This window comes from Aquarana catesbeiana, linkage group LG02 (genome assembly GCF_042186555.1).
Source record: "Aquarana catesbeiana isolate 2022-GZ linkage group LG02, ASM4218655v1, whole genome shotgun sequence".
Lineage (NCBI taxonomy): Eukaryota > Metazoa > Chordata > Amphibia > Anura > Ranidae > Aquarana > Aquarana catesbeiana.
In genome coordinates this window covers 553,433,320-553,449,801 of record NC_133325.1, presented here as the reverse complement: position 1 = coordinate 553,449,801, position 16,482 = coordinate 553,433,320, and positions in this window count along the sequence as shown.

The window sequence follows — 16,482 nt, the reverse complement described above, 5'->3', positions numbered from 1 at the left end:
GTAAGCGAAAAAAGTCAGACGATCTGTTGTCTGATTTTCGGATCGTGTGTATGGGGCATTAGGCTGTTTTCACACTGCAGCCGCCTGAGCGTTAGTGGTAAAGCGCCGCTCATTTTAGTGGTGCTTTACCGCTGCTATAGCGACGCTTTGTCGCCGCTATTCGGGCAGTAGTGGGCCATTTTTAACCAAGCAGGAGTTAAAAAGGGGTTAAAAGCGCCCCTATTGCGGCACTTCCAAAGCGCTGCCAATTCATTCCAATGGGCAGGGGCAGTCTGGGAGTGGTGTATATACAAAAATGCTGCTTGTAGGACTAATGTCCTGCAAGCGCACTGCCCCAGTGTGAAAGCACTCAGGCTTTCACACTGGGGTGGCAGGGGAGGCAGTTTTCAGGCACTATTTCTAGTGCTAAAATGCCTGAAAACTGTCCCAGCGTGAAAGAGGTCTAAATTCCCAATGTGCATGAGGTCAACATCCAGTTCTCCTGGTGATTCTACCTCATCCCCCTTTACCAATCAATTGCAGTGTGGCTGAAATTCTGCCAGGTAACTTTTAACAAATTCTTTTTATTGCAATTTGCACAAAAGGTACAATACAGCACACCTAAACTGCTCAGCATAAGGTACAAAACTAAACAACTTAAAGAGGGAGTCCTGCGAAAAAAAAATTTAAAAGTCAGCAGCTACAAATACTGCAGCTGCTGACTTTTAAAATAAGGACACTCACCTGTCCCAGGGTCCAGCGATGTCGGCAACCGAGACCTAATCGTCCCTCGGTCCTCGGGTGCTGCCGCCGCCATTCTCTGTAAGGGAATCAGGAAGTGAAGTGCTGCTTCGAGTCGCGCTGCGCTTCCTAACTGGTCCCCGCTGTCTCTGGGACCCGTGTGTGTCCCAGCAGACAGCGCGGTGGGGACGGGAAGAGGCATAGACTCCCCCCTGAAAGGTGCCAGATGTGACACCGGAGGGGGGTAGGGTTCTGAAAAGCGGAGGTTCAATTTTTGTGTGAATGTCCGCTTTAAGCCTCGTACACACAATGAGAATATCAGACGAATGATCGTCTTTTTTTTTTTTTTGCATACTATTCTCCCATCAAATTGAAGAGGTTACTAAACTTATGAAAATTCTCGTACAACAGAATACCACTTTGGACATGATGTATTGTAATGTATTCTTTCATTTCTAAGCATGCATAGTCCTGCTCTTTCGATTTTTTTTTTTTTTTCGGGTGAAAATTGTACAGATTAAACGAAAATCATACAATCTGGTATGCTACGAGAAAAATCTTTGTGTTTGTCCCTTTGGATAATTTCGGACTGTTGTGATCGGCTATCAAAAGCTGTGTACAAACGATCAGATTATTGTACAATCGCTTAGAAAGCGGTATTTTTCATCCAATTTTCCGATTGTGTGTACAGTACTAGGCTTTAGTTTAAATTCAGTTCCTCTAATATTTCCGCATATCCGAGCTCCTCCATGCCACTTATCCATTTGGTTGCCCTTCTCTGCACTTTCTCCAGCTCCCTTTTTGTGAACTGGTACCCAAAACTGAACTGCATATTTCAGGTGAGGTCTTAATATTATTTGTAAAAATGATGCATCTCTCTGGAGTTTCTACCTCTTTTAATACAAGAATGTATTTTGCTAGTTTTAGAAACTGCAACTTGGCATTGCATGCCATTATTAAGGCTCAGTTCACATATATGCGGGTGGCTGCAGAAATGGTCGTAGGCCACATTCCATTTGAATGGACTACCGTGCCTGAACAAATGTGCATATACACTTTATTACCAAAAGCATTGAGACGCCTGCCTTTACAAGCACATGAACAATAATGGCATCCCAGTCTTAGTCCGTAGGGTTCAATACTGAGTTGGCCCACCCTTTGCAGCTATAACAGCTTCAACTCTTCTGGGAAGACTGTCCACAAGGTTTAGGAGTGTGTCTATGGAAATGTTTGACCATTCTTCCAGAAGCGCATTTGTGAGGTCAGGCACTAATGTAGGCAAGAAGGCCTGGTTTGCAGTCTCCGCTCTAATGCCCCGTACACACGGTCGGATTTTCCGATGGAAAATGTGCGAACGGAGCGTGTTGTCGGAAATTCCGACTGTGTGTGGGCGCCATCGGACATTTTCCATCGGATTTTCCGACACACAAAGTTGGACAGCAGGAGATAAAATTTTCCAACAACAAAATCCGATCGCGTCAATTCCGACCGCGTGTGGCCTGTTCCGACGCACAAAGTGCCACGCATGCTCAGAAGAAATTCAGAGACGGGACAGCTCGTTCTGGTAAACTTAGCGTTTGCAATGGATACAGCACTTTCGTCACGCTGCAATGTTAAAAATGGTTTAATACAGCGCACTCTCTTCTTCTTTATAATGTGACAAGAATTAAGTAGTTTTGATGCTCATATTCACACACACTTCTCACAAACTTATTTCGTTACTATTTATCTGGATTCCCTCAATATATTTTGATTTCTCACATCTGACAACATTTTTTTTTTATTTTATTTTTTTTTTTTTGGCTTTAATGTTGATTCTTTTTTTGTGTTTCACTTTTTTTTTTTTTTTTTTTTTTTTGGTGATTTTGATTTGTACTCCCGAAAATGTTTGTGTGTGTTTTTTGTGACAAGTTACCACAACACCATTAATATGTTGTTCTATTTAATCTGTAGGAGATTGTTTGTTGTTGTTGTCCCTTGTTAATTTCACATTGTACTTTAGAAATGTACCTGAATCGTCACCAACAAACTGTCCTTTTTGGATGAAAACACACACAGGAGAGTAGAATTTACCTAAAAAATTTTATTAAGGGCTCACAACTAAACAAAGAGGGAGGCAACGCTGGAGAAACTGCAGAAGTGGGTGAAGCCTTGGACCCCCAGGGCAGACATCAATTATTTAAAAGCAAAATTGGTGGCCTGAGGAGTCCTTATCTTAGGGAGGGCAGTCTGGTCCAGAAGTCCCAGAGATCCAGAAAGCAGCAGATGACATCTATGTCCCCAGGCTGTGGTCATACGAGAGACTGCATCTTCTGTCAGACCAGACTGAACCCAGGGCAATCACTCTTTGGTCTTCCTTCCACGCTTCCTTCCAGGCTGTGGCTGTGGTGGTGGAGTTGTGGCAGCAGGAGGAGGAGGAGGAGGAGGAGGATCGTCGATCTCAATGACATCTGTCTTGGGTGTTAGTTCCCCACTCAACCCCTTACGTAGGACTTTATAAATCAGTTCCTCAGAGAGCCTGCGTTGGCCCTCCTGCATGCCCTGCAATTTGGTGGCAGCCATGCAGGCAAAGGCCTCTTCAGGACTGGGGAAGGCTCTGAGGGACGCAGAAGCCTCCTGGATCAGCCTGTATGCTGAATCCTGCACAGGACTGGGAGTCATCTTCCTGGCTCGTTTATGTGGCAGGCGGAGGGGAGGAACCTGAGACTCAGTCAGGCTGTGACTGGTCCCAGGCTTCTCTTGGCTGACACTTAGCCCCGCCTCCTCCTGGCTGACACTAATCCCCGCCTCCTCCTGACTGCCACATTCCACAGCCTCCTCCTGGCTGAGGTCTTCCTGTGTATGAAAAAGGGACATAGTTTTAGTATTGTTTTCATCAATCACACACAATTTTCACCTCCTGACTGCTGCAAATTCAATGTTAACAAATATAACAGACTATCCTTCTGAGCCCAGCAGTTTTCATTCTTGTCCCAATTTTGGGTGCCCACTACTGTCTATTGATATGTAAAACACTTTATTAAATCAGCAATTAGTGATCAATAATAACATCTAGTAAACATCATTTATTTATTGACCAGAAATCTGTAGAAGAATGCTATACCTGACTCCAGCTGGGCTCCTCCACTTCTTCCTTGCTGGAAGGCCCAGGTTGGACATCAGAAGCCTCAGCTGGGGTGGAAGGAAGAGTGGAAGGAAGAGTGGAGAGTGATTCCCTGACTTCAGTGTGGTCTGACAGAAATTGCAGTCTCTCGTAGTACCACAGCCTGGGGACATAAACGTCATCTGCTGCAGCTCCGGACCTCTGGGAATCTGTGACCTTCTTGCGCTCCCTTAGATAAGTGCTCCTCAGGCCACCAATTTTAGCTTTTAAATAAGGGATGTTTGCTGTGGGGACCACCGGCTTCACCAACTCCAGCAGTTTCTCCAGCGCTGCCTGCCTCTTCTGTTTATGGTTATAGTGGGGGGTGTCTCACTTGCCACAGACAGGGCAGCTCCCTGTACTTGTCTATGAACAGGGGCAGGAAATTGTGGTCGTTGAAGCCATCCATTTTCTCTGCAATACACAAGACAAACCCTAATGTCAGGCCAAACTCCCCTAATCTTGTTACAATATAGGCTTCCATTTCGAAGCAGTATAGGCCCAAGTTTAGATCTTACCTTCGTTAGCACGATCGGCTCCTTCCTCCGCTCACAGATCGTACGCAAGACAAACGTGTGTTACGCTTTATACACACTGCGCATGCGTATAACTCCGCCTGCCCCTGCGGTCTTTCTAGTCTATTCCCCGCCCCTTTTCGTTCGGCGCAGTGGGGGAAGAGCACATGGCGGATAGACAGCAGGTGCGTGCTAATTGTAGCAACGAGGAGGAGGAGGAAAGGCCGGAGCTTGAAACGTCCCGATCCAGAAGGAGATTGAAGGACTCAAATATGTCCTTTGGGGAGATGTTGGAGATGGTGGACATCCTGAAGAAGGCCGACTATGATGGAAAGTATGGGCCTTACCCCAACCCCAATGTCCGAAAGGCCAAGATCATGGCGAAAGTGGTCAGGAGTCTGCACTGGAAATTCGGGGTACGACGATCGAAAGATCAGCTCAGGAAGCGGTGGTCGGACCTGAAATTACGAGAACATGAGCAGTACAGAAAGATCCGGAGAGTGCTGCAAAAAAGTAAGTAGTTGTGCTGTGTTCCTATTCTTTATGTTTATTACGTTCGTGCTGCTCCATGTGCTTTTAGGAACTGTTGTACAGTTTAAAATGGCAACTTTCATGTTCATGGGCACATTATTCGTTCGGATCACACATTTTTCTTTCGGACTATAAAATACCATTGTTTAGCCCATATGCATTTGGCCAGCATTTTGAGGCCCTATACTTGTCTTCAAAGAATTGGGTTGTGTAGATGGCTTTGTTACTAGAATGAAATGCAAACTAGATTGTGTGTAAGGAGAGGACACTCAGCAGCTGTTTTCACATCTGGACACTGGAGCACTAGTGTGGGACACAAGAACACCTTTTGTATTAGGGGGGCCACACAGGTGCTCCAGTGTATACTATAGGGGGGTCTCCATCTGTGAAGCTTGTACCAAACAGGTAAAGTATTGCAGCTTGACAAAGGGCATTTAAAAAATTACATCTTGGAACTCTGCTAAAATAGACAATTGTACCTCACTTCCAAGCAATGTTTCCTATTTATAGTTCTGCCATCAAATATCTGTGTGCTAATTATACCATTTTTGTTTTACATAGGGGAGAAAAGACTCAGAGGACACCCCTCATCTGAGGAGACCAGAGACCCCCCACCTCTGGAAGAAGGTGAAATCCCCCCAACACAAGCTGAGCAGGAGGAAGAAGACGTGGTGGAACTAGTCACCACAACAGGTGAGTGTCTGCGACCACAGGCTCAGATAAGAGATGGATGGCGGCATTTTTTGTAAACAAAAATTATTTTGGGGTTCCTCTCTTTTTAGGTGATCGTGAGGTTGTGGATGAAGATCCTTTCACATCCGAAAGTGCCCAGATCCTGATCGGGGAGATCATGGGGTGTAATTTACAATTGGAAATCATCAAGCAAAACATCTATGATGTTATTCCAAAATATAAAAACATCATTGATGTTTTGGGGCGAGTTTAAAACCCCTCCAAATCACTTTCTTCTTTTGTGTGCTACAATGTGCGAAATGTTTTTTTGATTTTTCCCAAAGCCAAATTTGGAGGATGCACACAGTGTGTCAACATGTGCTATCTGCCATCACGGGAGATCAATGGACGCGTTTTGGGGGTGCAACCCCTTCCTCAATAATAAAGTAGCAGTGAGGAAGGGGTTTCTCCCCCAAAACACGTCCCTTGATCCCCCCTGATGGCAGATAGCACATGTTGACATTGTTAAATTTGTGTGCATCTTCCAAATTAGGCTTTTCCAGGGGTGATTTCCCCCCATCTGAACGCTATATCAAACACAGTTCCTAAATACTGATGTCTGACATAGCCTTCAGGTTTTACCTAATGTGAACTTTGTAAGATCAAGATTTGTGTCTTTCTTGTTGGTTTTACACAGGCCTGTTTTCTATAAAATGCACATTTTGATTTTGTATAATGCTACCACAAAAATTGGTATACAACAAACATGTTGGTTTGTCAGAAAAACCTTGGGTAAATGCACATGTGATTGTGCAGGTATTAAAAAGATTGTTCATCAAGAATGTGTGGATTATTGTCTCAACGCTACAACGTTTTTGGGGTGATGTAATTGTTGTTTTATGAGAAAATGGGGGTTATTTCCTAAGGGCAAATCCTCTTTGCACTACAAGTGCAGTTTCAGTGCAGTTGCAAGTGCACTTGTAGTGAAATGTGTTTTTGCATTTAGTAAATAACAGCCAACAGTGCTTTGTATAATAAGGTTACACAATCACGCCATTTTCTGGACTCCACACATTTCTGTCAGGGTCAGCTAAAACAAACACAAGCAGTAAATGTCCACCAAGAATTTCTTTTGTTTTTTCATTATAAAAAGGCTTCACATATTGTCTGGCATATTGATAGCCCCCCTACCCGCAAAGAACTCCAGGTATCATAACCGGACATCACGGGCACTCAGGGAGGGCAAGCCAGGACGGCCACTTTCAAGCGCCGTCAGTGTTGTTGGATGTAGGATTCCGGCCTCAGGCCCAACTGAGCCAGCATAGTTGGCAGAATGTTTTCTTAAAAAATTATGGAGAACACAGCACGCCAGTATTATATGGTTCAGTTTATACTCCGCCATATGGATGGGTGTCAGAAATAGTCGGAACCGGCTGGCCAGGATTCCAAATGTGTTCTCCACCACTCTTCGGGCTCTGGCCAGCCGGTAATTAAAAACCCTCTGTTCCGGGGTGAGGGTCCTCATCGGGAATGGCCACATCAGGTGGTCCCCCAGCGCAAACGCTTCATCAGCAATGAACAAAAATGGGAGACCTTCCACATTGTCCTGTGGAGCTGGCAAATCCAAGCTGCCATTCTGGAGACACCTGTAGAACTCCGTCTGGGCGATGACTCCACCATCGGACATCCGCCCATTCTTCCCCAGGTCCACATACAGGAACTCGTAATTAGCCGACACCACCGCCAACATCACTATACTATTAAACCCCTTGTAATTATAATAGTACGACCCCGAGTTGGGTGGTGGGACGATGTGGACGTGTTTCCCATCAATTGCCCCATCGCAGTTAGGAAAGCCCCACCGCTGGGCAAAGTGGGAGGCCACAGTCTGCCATTCCTGTGGCGTGGAAAGAAACTGTTGAGGAAAAAACAATAAACATTACTATTTTTTCACAGAAACATGGCAAGCAGATTAGACACAAACATTCTGGGGCAACCTCCAGATAGCATTTATTAAGGGGAATTTAACAAGGCCAAAGTATAAGGTACACCTATCATATTCACCCTCCCCCCCTCTCATGGGCCATTTCTAACATTATAGGGGGGGGAACTCTTGGACAGGTAACCCTCTTCACTTCATTGAGAGATGAATGCCTAAATACAGGATATTACTTGGAACAGCCCCTCCTTAGTTACACTATTGGCAGACCACTGGACAGGTAAGAAGTGTCATAATACAAAGATATAAATACACACTGTACACATTTGAGGACATTTGGACATTCTGCTATTACCTATCAAGATAATAATAGGATACAAAAACTTTAAACAGTACCAATGGAAAGTATACAGGCAGGCCCTTGCACTACATGCTTTGGGGAATTCATCCATAAATCTGACCAGTAAAGAGATGGGTATAGTGTGTATGGGTTTGGCAAAGTCAGCAGATAGATGATTGAGGATAGAGAATTTGAATCAGCTGACTTAGCAGTTGGGGGAGGGAGGGTTACTAAAAATTATTTGGGGACACCACAAAAAAAAGCCTCTGGCACTCTGCCTGAATTTAAATCAAAAATAACATTTCCAAACATTTTAGGGGGTGTTTGGGGTAAAGCACTACTATGGAGCTGATAAAATACATTGTTAAGTGACTACATGAGGTGAATATAGGGCAGGAGACACCATGCTTGAGAGGTTAGTGAAGGGCAAATATGTATGAAGGACATAAAATAATAATTACATATAAATCCAGCATGCATGAGGACAAAGGGGACATTCACTGCATATTACAATCATGGTAATTAGGGAATGAGGAAAGAAATACAATATATTATCAAACATTCAATACAATAAAATGTGATATAAAAGGATAAAAATCTTACCTTCATATACTCCTTCTGCAGGACCTGGATGATGGCAGAACAGGTCTCTGGGATAATGATCCCCAGAGCCTGGGGGGAGATGCCTGTCGAGAACTTGAGGTCCTGCAGACTTCTCCCTGTGGCCAAATACCGCAGGGTAGCGACCAGCCTCTGCTCCGGAGTGATGGCTTGCCTCATGCAGGTATCCTGCCTGCTGATATAGGGGGTCAGCGAAGCCAACAAACGGTGAAACACAGGGTCCGTCATCCTGAGAAAGTTCCTGAAATCATCAGGATTATTCTCACGGATCTCACGGAGCAAAGGCATATGACAGAACTGGTCACGCTGAAGCAACCAATTCTTGGTCCATGAACTCCTCCTCACCCTGTTCATGGACTGGACTTGTGTCAAGGTCAGGACCCCAACACCAAGCCCCCGCACAGCACGAACTCTATGAGGAGTACGCATACGAAACATGGCTAGAAAATGGTCAGCTGCTCAGAACGAAGTAACAGAACGCACTGAAGAACAGCAAGGCCTGTGAAGAGCGACCTGAAAAACAGCAACGAGCAGGCAAGATCACACAGAAAACCCTGATACGAACTGACTGCACGCACTGAAGAGCAGATAAAAACCCACAAGCACAAACTGAACGGCAGAAAACGATCTGAAAGCCACGAGTCTGAAAAAGCGCGAATCGTCTCTCACCAAACTTTTACTAACACGAGATTAGCAAAAGGAGCCCAAAGGGTGCCGCGCTTGGTTCTGAACTGGCCTTTTCTAGTCTCGTCGTACGTGGTGTACGTGACCACGTGGTTGCCGATCGGAAATTCCGACAACTTTGTGCGACCGTGTGTAGGCAAAACAAGTTTGAGCCAACATCCGTCGGAAAAAATCCTAGGATTTTGTTGTCGGAATGTCCGAACAAAGTCTGACCGTGTGTACGCCCTATAATTCATCCTAAAGGTGTTCTATTGGGTCGAGATCAGCACTCTAGCCAGAGACGCCACCAGTGGATCTACTCTTTCGAGGCTGGAGAGATCTGTTAAGAAAAACTAAGAGAATAGATATCTCTTAAGAGGACAATAAGACCCCCAGGCAATGTCTGAAAAAGCAAGCCAGGATTTTATTGAACCAATAAATAATAAACACCACACAAAAAATTAACAGCAATTTGTTGAAAAACGGGCTATGGTGAGTGACTAACACAGGCCCTGACCATAAAAATGACAACGTTGTCCTTTAAAAACAAGGGGAGCCACGGCTATGCATACCACACACACATTCCATTCACCACTCATGCACTTATGATAATGATTCAGAAGCAGTTATCATCAGTGCATGAGTGGTGAATGGAATGTGTGTGTGGTATGCATAGCCGTGGCTCCCCTTGTTTTTAAAGGACAACGTTGTCATTTTTATGGTCAGGGCCTGTGTTAGTCACTCACCATAGCCCGTTTTTCAACAAATTGCTGTTAATTTTTTGTGTGGTGTTTATTATTTATTGGTTCAATAAAATCCTGGCTTGCTTTTTCAGACATTGCCTGGGGGTCTTATTGTCCTCTTAAGAGATATCTATTCTCTTAGTTTTTCTTTGTATGCTCTAGGGCATCCCCAACGGGTATCCCGCATCCTTTTTGCGGCTGATTGCCTGATATAGGCCTGTATTCATATTCATTAAGTGCGGCGGTTGATCCAGGCTAAATCCACCTCTTTTTTGGAGAGATCTGTTAGATGGATGTGCCTGCGATTTTTGCTCAGTGAACTGTGATTCCAGCATATGGTAGCTACATCCAATATCTTCTCTTGTACCAGAAGCCCTCCAGCCCCCTTTCTTTAGAAGCCTTGTAAGACTTTTGGAACAATCAAATCAATCAAAGCTCCTGAGGAAGCAAGCCATGGCAAAACATGTGGAGCCTATACAAACTATGCTGACCTATGCCAATTCTGGTTCGGATCGTTACAGTTTCACAACCTAATCGCTGGTTCTTTGTTACGTGTGTAGAATTGGTCTGGGACATATCTTTATAGCGGTAGCCTAAAGTTGCATATTATCTGTATTATGTTTTTTTTTTAGTGTTCATGAATTTATGTACCTGAATAAAATATATTTGATTTGAATGATTGGTGCCTAAAAATTCCATGTTTTTTCCTCTATATACATATCAAATTTGAGTCATTGGTGTTCTTTTGAGACTATGGGGTTTATTTACTAAAGACAACTCCACTTTGCACTGCAAGTGCACTTGGAAGTGCAGTCGCTGTTGATCTGAGGGAACATGCAAGGAAAATAAAAAGCAGCATTTTTGCTTGTATATGATTGGATGATAAAATCAGCAGAGCTTCCCCTCATTTTAGATCTTCCCCTCAGATCTAAAGCAACTGCACTTCCACATGCACTTGTAGTGCAAAGTGGATTTGCCTTTAGTAAATAACCCCTATGTCAATACTATCCTCATTATGAACTTTCAGCATCCCCAATTTCCTTTGTAGAGGAAATACTGTAGAGCTGAAGAAGGTAATTAATAAATGTACCTTCTCTTTGTCTCCAGTCACCAACTCTAAATTGTCCTGCAAAGGGCCTACATGCTCAGACCTGACCTTTTTACTATTAATATATTTGAATAGTTTTTTTTTTGGAGGTTTATCTTACTCTCTTTTGCAACCTGTCATTCATTTCGAGATTTTGCGGCCTTGATTTTCTTTTGACATATTCTGTTAAATTCTTAGTAATTTCCAAATGATGATAGTGTTCCTTCATCTTTTCATTTCTTTTTTAACTTTGGATGTGAGTTATCTGTTTTATACTTATTGCCCATGGGGATATATTTTGCATACAGCCAGTTTGAAACATTCCCGTTTATGTTCTGTGTTATTCAATGACAATAATTCCTCCCAGTCTACGTACAGTGGGGACGGAAAGTATTCATTTAAGTTCATTTTTTCCTCATTAATGTACACACAGCACCCCATATTGACAGAAAAATACAGAATTGTTGACATTTTTGCAGATTTATTAAAAAAGAAAAACTGAAATATCACATGGTCCTAAGTATTCAGACCATTTGCTCAGTATTTAGTAGAAGCACCCTTTTGATCTAATACAGCCATGAGTCTTTTTGGGAACGATGTAACAAGTTTTTCACAAATGGAATTGGGGATCCTTTGCCATTCCTCCTTGTAGATCCTCTCCAGTTCTGTCAGGTTGGATGGTAAACATTGGTGGACAGCTATTTTTAGGTCTCTCCAGAGATGCCCAATTGGGTTTAAGTTAGGGCTCTGGCTGGGCCATTCAAGAACAGTCATGGAGTTGTTGTGAAGCCCCTCCTTCGTTATTTTAGCTGTGTGCTTAGGGTCGTTGTCTTGTTGGAAGGTAAACCTTGGGTCCAGTCTGAGGTCCTGAGCACTCTGGAGAAGGTTTTCGTCCAGGATATCCCTGTACTTGGCTGCATTCATCTTTCCCCTCAGTTACAACCAGTCGTCCTGTCCCTGCAGCTGAAAAACACCCCCCACAGCACGATGCTGCCACCACCATGCTTTACTGTTGGGACTGTATTGGACAGGTCATGGGCAGTGCCTGGTTTTCTCCACACATACCGCTTAGAATTAAGGCCAAAAAGTTCTATCTTGGTCTCATCAGACCAGAGGATCTTATTTCTCACCATCTTGGAGTTCTTCCGGTGTTTTTTAGCAAACTCCATATGGGCTTTCATGTGTCTTGCACTGAGGAGAGGCTTCCGTCGGGCCACTCTGCCAAAAGGCCCCGACTGGTGGAGGGCTGCAGTGATGCTTGATATTCTACAACTTTCTCCCATCTCCCGACAGCATCTCTGGAGCTCAGCCATAGTGATCTTTGGGTTCTTCTTTACCTCTCTCACCAAGGCTCTTCTCCCCCGATAGCTCAGTTTGGTCAGACGGCTGGCTCTAGGAAGGGTTCTGGTCGTCCCAAATGTCTTCCATTTAAGGATTATGGAGGCCACTGTGCTCTCTGGAACCTTAAGTGCAGCAGAATTTTTTGTAACCATGGCCAGATCTGTGCCTTGCCACAATTCTGTCTCTGAGCTCTTCAGGCAGTTCCTTTGACCTCATGATTCTCATTTGTTCTGACATGCACTGTGAGCTGTAAGGTCTTATATAGACAGGTGTGTGGCTTTCCTAATCAAGTCCACTCAGTATTATCAAACACAGCTGGACTCAAATGAAGGTGTAGAACCATCTCAAGGATGATCAGAAGAAATGGACAGCACCTGAGTTAAATATATGAGTGTCACAGCAAAGGGTCTGAATACTTAGGACCATGTGATATTTCAGTTTTTCTTTTTTAATAAATCTTCAAAAATGTCAACAATTCTGTGTTTTTCTGTCAATATGGGGTGCTGTGTGTACATTAATGAGGAAAAAAATTAACTTAAATGATTTTAGCAAATGGCTGCAATATAACAAAGAGTGAAAAATTTAAAGGGTTCTGAATACTTTCCGTCCCCACTGTATATCTTGGAGAGCAGTCCTCAGCCTTGAAAAACGTACTTTCTTAAAATGAAGTGTTTTTTATCTTTCCAGTATGTGCTTGTTGTTTACAGCTAACATTAAATATTCCTTATTATTAGTGTAGCAAAGTCCCGGGGCCCCTTAGGCCTAATGGTGACCTCCACAGTTAGGGACAGCTGACATTCTTCTGTGTAGAGTGGGTTACAAGGCATGGTGAGTGTAATGCAAGATGAAATGGTGGGCACCAGACACTTTAGGAATGCAAAAAAAGATTTATTGTCTCTTGAACAGAATTGGGGGAGAGAGGGTTAGGGCCAGGACACCCTTAAGCAGATGCAATGATAATAAGCAGACTCAGAGACTTCTATAGAAAGACAGCTATACAGGTGAAGGTCTCCAGCCAGACACCACCTCTGTATAGGTAGGACCGCTGTCTCTTATGGCAACAGTCTTGTAGTAGTTACTAACAGTAGTATATTCAACTATTGACAACACAAACAGTTCTCTGTTTATTCCACAATCGCTCACTGTGGATCTTCGCTCAATGATCCCCTGAACTCTTTCATTGTTAGCACTCAGTATCTTCCTCAAGCGTCACCCCCACTTCCCTGCTGGGTCCCTGGCTTGACACTCACAGATACTCTTCAAGCATCACCCCTGCTGACCTGCTAGGTCCCTGGCTTGGCACCCACTGATGCTCTGCAAGCGTCACCTCTGCTGTCCATCTGGGTCCCTGGCTTTCCCACTTCTTCACCGTCCCCGGCTGATGAGAAGACTGCTCAGGTACTAACTTCAGATTATTCACAGTTGTCTCCAGTAATAAGGTGGATGGTCCCTTAGTGGCGACAGCTTCCCCTTTCACCTCCGACCTTAGCTGATTCCCCATCTGGCAGAACTGCTACTTCTGGTTGGACTGCAGGCCAGCAGTTCCATCCCTACGTTGCTCTCCTGCTTCTGGATAGGCCTCAGACAGCCTAGCAGCCAGATGCCCCTGGGATAGGCCTCAGGCTTCCAGCCTAGCATCCCGGGGCAGTACAACACACTTCCACCCAGACGGCCGTCCAGGTGGCACAGAACCCCGATCACCTGACTCCACCCAAATAAATAGGCTCTCCCAGCAGGCCAAGGGACTTAAAGAAACCCCTGCCAATTGGCTGAGACACCCCATTCATTCATAATCTGTCCTTGCTATGCCCTTGTTTTACCCAATGTCACCAGTTAACATGCCACCTAGTGACAGAGGAGTGAAGTGCAACAATTCCAGAATTAGGGGGAAATCAATTGATCTCCTAACAATTGGCCAAGGCAACTATCGCCTGGCAACTAAATTTGATAGCAACCCTGCCTAAACTTCAGGGTGCTACATCAGTAATAAGCTCCACAATGTTTGAGATTAGCAGGTCCAACAGAGAATCATTTCTAGTTGGGGTTTATAAATTGTACCATAAAATTGTCTTGTAATAGGTTTTTAAATTTCCGCCCTATCAGTGTTCCAGCAGTGCCATTCAGTTTTGGGGTAGGTAAAATGTCCCATTATTATCACTGTCCCAGCTCTTGCAGCCCTTTATGTCTGTGTACAGAGCTGAGTCTCCACCTCTTCATTAACACTGGGGGGCCTGTAACAAACTCCAATAATTAGCATTGATGTACACACACCCAAATGCATCTCCACCCTTAATGTCTCAGCACCATCAGGCTCTTTATCAACATTAACAAGGTCCTCTTTCACACTTGGTTTGCTATTTACACTTCTGACGGAGGCAGACCCTGGCACCTTTTCATGGGTCTCTCCAGAGGAGCTTAGTCATTGGAACTTTACCGGGAGTGTATGCCAGGGAATTAACTTAGTAGTAACAGATACCTCTATAGATGTTGGAAGTTATGTTATTGGTAATGTACAATAAAGCATTTACCTTGTTAATAGGCAATTCTGGCCTGGACTGTCATTATACCTTCAGTAGGTAATTTTACTTGATCACAAGCCTGTTTGCCAAAGGGAGAGATGCTGATTACCCCCTTTTAGAACTGGTTCTACGAGATATAGATTAATATAGTTTAATATTCTTCATATGGCTTATTTAACGCCACATATATTACACAGAATTTACCCTACAGTGTCTCCTCAGTGTTGGCGCAGTGCAGGTACTCCTGCTGATTTCTTCCATACATTTTGGCCCTGTCCCCCTATTAGTGTGTTTTGGTCTGACACTACTTGTTTTATTCAGTCAATGACTACCATTGTCATTCCTCAAATGGTGGCTGTGTGCCTCTTGGGTTTAGTACAAACACGGGCATTCATTTACTAGAGCGACTAGAATACTGGTTTACTGCTCTTTAATGCCAGGAAAGCCATAGTGTTGTAGTGGGGGGGTCAGACAATCCACCATCTCTCAATTACTGGAAAGCTTTAATGAATTCATTTGTTATACTTTATAAATTGATCTATACAGTATTTCTAGAGGGTGTCTGCAAAAGTTTCAGAAGATATGGGATATTTGACTTGGAGCATCGTCCACAACTGATGCTAGCCCCGACCCTGTGATTAGGAGAATATTTTGATGGTCCACGGCTGTAGTCTATCAGAGAGAATGTTTGGCACATCCTTGCTTCTCAATTGATGGTTATCTATTTGGATTTGTTGTATTCTTCTAAGTCAGGGATATGCAATTAGCAGACCTCCAGCTGTTGCAGAACTACAAGTCCCATGAGGCATAGCAAGACTCTGACAGCCACAAGCATGACACCCAGAGGCAGAGCATGATGGGACTTGTAGTTTTGCAACAGCTGGAGGTCCACTAATTGCATATTCCTGTTCTAAGTACAGTGGGAACAGAAAGTATTCAGACCCCCTTAAATTTTTCACTCTTTGTTATATTGCAGCCATTTGATAAAATCATTTAAGTTCCTTTTTTTCCTCATTAATGTACACACAGCACCCCATATTGACAGAAAAACACAGAATTGTTGACATTTTTGCAGATTTATTAAAAAAGAAAAACTGAAATATCACATGGTATTCAGACCCTTTGCTGTGACACTCATATATTTAACGCAGGTGCTGTCCATTTCTTCTGATCATCCTTGAGATGGTTCTACACCTTCATTTGTGTTTGATTATACTGACTGGACTTGATTAGGAAAGCCACACACCTGTCTATATAAGACCTTACAGCTCACAGTGCATGTCAGAGCAAATGAGAATCATGAGGTCAAAGGAACTGCCTGAAGAGCTCAGAGACAGAATTGTGGCAAGGCACAGATCTGGCTAAGGTTACAAAAAAAGAGTGAAAAATTTAAGGGGGTGTGAATACTTTCCGTCCCCACTGTATTTATGAATGTGAGGGTCCTGCTGTGATATTTGAGTCATGTATTTAGATTTACCTAATCCCTTCCCAATTCATATACTCTACTAACTATCCTTTAGCTACTGGTGTCATTGGTCACATTTCTCTTTATCACCCTTTTTTTTTCTTTTTTTTTCTATTGTGTTCCAAGCTGGGCAATGTCCAGAGGCTCTGTTTTGTAATGTTTACTATGAAACTTTGATAAAAAG